Source organism: Barbus barbus (assembly GCF_936440315.1).
Source record: "Barbus barbus genome assembly, chromosome: 16".
Taxonomy (NCBI): Eukaryota; Metazoa; Chordata; class Actinopteri; order Cypriniformes; family Cyprinidae; genus Barbus; species Barbus barbus.
The window spans coordinates 1,449,014-1,455,000 of record NC_136744.1 but is presented as its reverse complement, the minus strand read 5'-3'; the positions used below and the strand labels follow the sequence as shown (position 1 = coordinate 1,455,000).

At 40.9% G+C, this 5,987-nt stretch overlaps 1 protein-coding gene across 1 annotated transcript in view; it reads right to left on the bottom strand.

Annotated features, from left to right (window-relative positions):
• LOC306882058 (girdin-like) overlaps positions 1–635 on the bottom strand; it is a 75,976-nt gene extending 75,341 nt beyond the window's left edge. The window contains exon 1 of the mRNA XM_079436493.1: positions 1–635. This exon is cut by the window's left edge and continues 79 nt beyond it. The gene's annotated coding sequence lies outside the window, so the exon portion shown is untranslated.
• Positions 636–5,987: the final 5,352 nt, after the last annotated feature.

Sequence of the window (5,987 nt, the reverse complement as noted above, 5' to 3'; positions counted from 1 at the left end):
GAATAAAGCGAGAACGCAGTGTTTATGAAGCCGCTCTCATTCTATTCCTCCGCATCCAGCCGCGGGAGAATCCGGCGCTTCTGACCCGGCTCCGCTTATTCTCCGCCGGAGACCAAGCCCTTCTTCATCCCCAGCGAAGAGCCGCTGTTTTCCGTTACACTGCCGTGACGCGTCGCGCTTCTAACGGCGAGTGCGCGTGAATGGAACAAAGCGCCGCGTGTACTACAGCGAGCACACTAACTTACCGAGGGCACTGATTTACTGCGCACTACTTCCGCCGCGCACTACACTATAGTGAGCGAAATCAGCTCATGTGATGCTGCGTGGCGTGTCCAGTCACCATAAACACACTGATATATTATATAAATACAGAACATGGCTTTAATTCATGCAGAACCTGCTGCATGCGCACAACGGGTAAGTTACAGTAAGATACAGTTCCTAGGACTAGTGTATTAGTGCGCCATTGAGAACACGCCCACTGCAGAGCTCCCTTAGCAGGCAGCATCCGCGCACTGTCTGGAAACAACCACACATTCCCTGAATGAGCAGCACACCGCGATTGAGACACAGACACAACGCTGTGAAATCACTATAAGTGATCAGTTTATCCTCATCAGTATATATGAGCAAACACTGATATATGTCGAGTCACACTGACATCTGCTGGTCATGCCACTAAATTCACTGTCAGATGTTAAAGTCAAGAACACAATTAGATAAAACCAATTTAGCTCGACCAATCCCCAAGCAGTGTTCAGTCTGTGCAGGAGAAACACACTTCAGCAAAGCATCTCAGCTCAGTCTCTGAATCATATCTGCTCCCAGATCGTGCTGATAGTCCACTGGATGAACAATTAGGGGTGTAATATGTCAGTTTATTGTGCAATCCTCATGATTTATAGTGTCCTGCACCCACTAGTAAAAAAATATCAAAAATGATATCTGAATAGTCTTTGGTTTGACTGCATGGGCACAACAATCTTAACTTACAGAGTAAGTACTGAGTAATGTTAGATAACTACATGTACTTACTCTATGGTTAGGGTTTGCTAGATAGAATAGGAAAATAATAGAGCAAGCTAGTATCAGAGGCCTTTTTTGTTTTGTAAAGCTTACACATCAGTGTTCAGATCATTTCTTCTGACAAAATCAATGCAATGCCAATATTTCTATCTGCTGAATGAAAGCTTTTCATATTCCGCTCGCCTGCTGCTCTGGTGACTTATGACTCAATTATGAAAATAAATCTAGGAATTATTGCATTGCTGGACTCAAATCAGTGGGGTTGAGGCATCAAAAGTAACTAAGTAAGAGCTGTTTTATAGATGGTAACTGTAATATTATTACACTATAATTACTGCAGAAAGTAATATTATTACTGTAACTAGTTACTGCCCAACACTGCATTTCACATTTAATACATTAAAATATTCAATCTTTATTAACACATTGTTTTTTGATTTCTCATTTTAAGATGATTCAATATCAAATAAAACACAATTGGCTTTAAATGCCCACAGCCATGATGACAGGTAACCACATACAGCACATTATATTTATCTGGCATTTTATATCAAAGATAAGAGAAAGATAATGATCACGGAAAGCTCTTGCTGGACTAGTGCTCATCATTATTTCTGCCTAAACATCTTAAAAACGGGTCACATTTTAATGGAGTCTGTGGTGTTACTCTTGGAGAAACTATATCTGTCCCTGCAGCACAAAAGCAGTCATCAGTAGCACAGGTATATCTGTAGAAATAGACAACAATACACTGTATGGATCAAAATTATACATTTCTCTTTTATGACAAAAATCATTAGGATATTAAGATCATGTTCCATCAAGATATTTAGTAAATTTCCTACTGTAAATATATCAAAACTTCATTTTTGGTTAGTAATATGCATTGCTAAGAACTTCATTTGAACAACTTTAAAGGAGATTTTCTCAATATTTAGATTTTTTTGCTGTCTGTCTGTCTGTGTGTGTGTGTGTGTGTGTGTGTGTGTGTGTGTGTGTGTGTGTGTGTGTCTGTCTGTGTGTCTGTCTGTCTGTCTGTGTGTGTGTCTGTCTGTCTGTCTGTGTGTGTGTGTGTGTGTGTGTGTGTGTGTGTGTGTGTGTCTGTCTGTGTGTGTGTCTGTCTGTCTGTGTGTGTGTCTGTCTGTCTGTCTGTCTGTCTGTCTGTGAGTGTGTGTGTGTGTGTGTGTGTGTGTGTGTGTGTGTCTGTCTCTGTGTGTGTGTGTGTCTGTGTGTGTCTGTCTCTGTGTGTGTGTGTGTGTGTGTGTGTCTGTCTGTGTCTGTCTGTCTGTCTGTCTGTCTGTGTGTGTCTGTCTGTGTGTGTGTCTGTGTGTGTGTGTGTGTGTGTGTGTGTGTGTGTGTGTGTTCACAGCTCCTGAGAGAGCGCAGCAGATGTTCCCTCGCACCTGTCGCTCCACAGCTGACACAGTTAGTGATCAGCGCTAACACGACTCCAGAAACCACTCACTGCTCACTTCAGTGCCTCAGTACAGCCCAAAGAGCTGAGTGTCTTTCTTTTCATTTCAAATAAAAGCACACTTTCTACTTCATTAAGCAGAAATCTGTATCAGTACTTCTCAGAATCTCATCAAAATCATGGTTTTTAGACCCCAGAATGCTGAAAACATGGACCCTCGAGTGATCCTCCTGCAGTGAGGTTACTTCAGAACTGCTATAATGTTTACTAACTCATCTAGGCAACATATAACCAGGTGTAGCATGGTCCCACACGAAGGCAAAGCACAGGCAGTGAATCTGGTGAAACATAAAGGCCAGAAGGACCCACAGAGACCAGAGCTTCCACAATCTGAAGCTGGTTTCTTCATGGAGACTGGGAACGATTCACACAGCCTGTCAGAAAACATCATTAGGGAGCACAAAAACAAGAGAAAAACAGAGAATGTGACGCTTGTAAAAACAACAAACTTTTATTTGGATCCTTAACTGAGTATAACGCAAATCTGCAATATACAACTGGAATAATTTGAGATATTTCAGCTCCGGCTCTAATAAAACACAGCTGAACCAGATCATCAGTGTGTTCAGCATCATTAGCTCCAGATCTCCTCGGCCCGAGGCAGTCTTCAGGTCAGGCTTTAAAACTGTGAAGCACTTGATTACACACCATCTCTGCGGTTGACCCCCTGCTGATTTTGTACGTTTGCCCACTGATAAGGAAGTGATCAGTCTATAATTTTAATGGTAGGTTTATTCGAACAGTGAGAGACAGAATAACAACAACAAATTGATTATAAGTTATAAATTGATTTGCATTTTAATGAGTGAAATAAGTATTTGACCCCTTCACAAAACATGACTTAGTACTTGGTGGCAAATCCCTTGATGGCAATCACAGAGGTCAGACGTTTCCTGTAGGTGGCCAGCAGGTTTGCACACATCTCAGGAGGGATTTAGTCCCACTCCTCTTTGCAGATCCTCTCCAAGTCATTAAGGTTTCGAGGCTGACGTTTGGCAGCTCGAACCCTCAGGTCCCTCCACAGATTGTCTATGGGATGAAGGTGTTGAGACTGGCTAGGCCACTCCAGGACCTTAATGTGCTTCTTCTTGAGCCACTCCTTTGTTGCCTTGGCCGTGTGTTTTGGGTCACTGTCATGCTGGACTACCCATCCACGACCCATTTTCAATGCCCTGGCCCTGACGGTACATGGCCCCGTCCATCATCCCTTTGATGCGGTGCAGTTGTCCTGTCCCCTTAGCAGAAAAACACCCCCAGAGCATAATGTTTCCACCTCCATGTTTGTCGGTGGGGATGGTGTTCTTGGGGTCATAGGCAGCATTCCTCCTGCTCCAAACACGGCGAGTTCAGTTGATGCCAAAGAGCTGGATTTTGGTCTCATCTGACCACAACACTTTCACCCAGTTCTCCTCCGAATCATTGGCAAACTTCAGACGGCCTGTACATGTGCTTTCTGGAGCAGGGGGAGCTTGAGCGCTGCAGGATTTCAGTCCTTCACGGCGCAGTGTGTTACCAGTTCTTTTCTTGGTGACTATGGTCCCAGCTGCCTTCAGATCATTGACAAGACTCATTAAAATGCAAATCAGTTTATAACTTTTTTGAAATGTGTTTTTTGTTGTTATTCTGTCACTCTCTGTTCAAATAAACCTAGCATTAAAATTATAGACTGATCATTTCCTTATCAGTGGGCAAACGTACAAAATCAGCAGAGGATCAGAACATTTTTCCCCCACTGTACGTTATTCAATTACAAAATACATGTAACTGTTAGTTACTGAGAACAAATGTGTAATTAAATTACAGTTACTTATGAAAATGATTACAAAGGGGGTTTCATCTGAATATTTTACCACACATACAGACATGATTGATTTCTTTCATAAATTGCAGTGACTGCTCTAAAATATGAGACACCAGTGTTTCAGGAGTTTAGGACGCATTATTCAATAACTGCTTTATTTCCTATTGGGGTTGATGCATATGCTTCATTTTTTGAAGATTAACTGTTTTTTTCCAAGCCATTGTTAGATGCCAGTGTTTTCTGTCATAACTATGCAAAGATTTGATTTCAGAAACACTATCATAGCTACTAAACTATTTGTTGTTATGATTTAAAATCAGTATTTAACCTCAGATTGATCGCAAAGCTAAAGTCTGATGTTGTGGTGGCTGTGCTTTAAAATGAAATGATTATAATCTTAATTGAAGTGATGAAGGATTCTGAAAGTCTGACAGTAATCAGTGTTGAGTTCTACTGTAAGGTTAACCCTGGCCCTGATCAACAGTTTAGAAAAGTGTAGAAACAAAATAGAAATTTCAATTCAGAGAAGTAATCAAATGTAATCCGTTACATTACTTTAATAAAGTAACTGAAATAGTTACAGTAGGGTAACTTGTAATCTGTAACCGGTAACACTTTAGAATACCGTTCTGTTGTTAATGAATAACTACAGGAACACATGACTAAAGCACTATTCTAGTACTAGTACCTAACAAGAACCTCTGATGAATGATTTAGGAAGTAATAGCGCTCAGCTGAAACTGGTAGTTCACTATTAGCTAATCAATAACTATTTTTTTTTCATATTTCCTGGAGAAGTCCTAAGTACTACTGTATACAGGTTTATATTTAATGTGAATTATGCATAATGTATAATTGATTCTAAAGTGAAGATCACGGTAACCCACTAGTAATGATTTAAGTGTTACCAAATCTAGCAAAATTAATTACTAACCTTCACTGCCTTTGATATCCCACAATCCTGTGCGTTCCATTCCCTGACGGTTGAGCTACAAAAATAAAGATGGCGTCTGAAAGTGTTATCACTAAAACGTTGTTTTCTGTTTAATAATCATTTGAAACTGGCAGCTCCAGGAGGAGGATTAAAGGATTTATCTTAAACTCTGTCACAGAAATTATGTATAGACCCTAATTAAACCATTTAAAAATCAATTTACAATGAATTTATACCGGTGTTGTATTAAGCTGTGGACGAGTGCTTTTAAAATGAATGGATGATTCAGCAGCAGGCGAGACGCGGGAACTCATCCGTCACATGACTCTCACAGTGCATTATGGGTTCTCTCTTAACATCAGTTGTGCAGTCGTTATTGCCGTGCATTGTGGGATTGAATGAGTGCAATCAATATCCTCTAAGGTTTCAGACACCACTAAAAATGGCCGTCCTCCACAAATAGTGCCCTCTTTAAGAGTATAGGGGGTGATTTCGGATACAGCCCTGGAGTCTTGTGAACACTGCACATTCTGCATGTCTCGTTAATCAAACACCTGATTCAGCTCGTTAGACTCCAAGGCTCTGTTTGAAATGACCACCTCATTCACTATTCCCTACATTCAGCGTTTCCAATCCTGGGAAAGGCACAAGATGAATCCCTGATCACAGCCATCGTAATCCATCATGCTTCTGGTGAACTGTGCCTCTGTTATCAGACCTATTCAATAAAACGTCACAAAATACTGAACAAC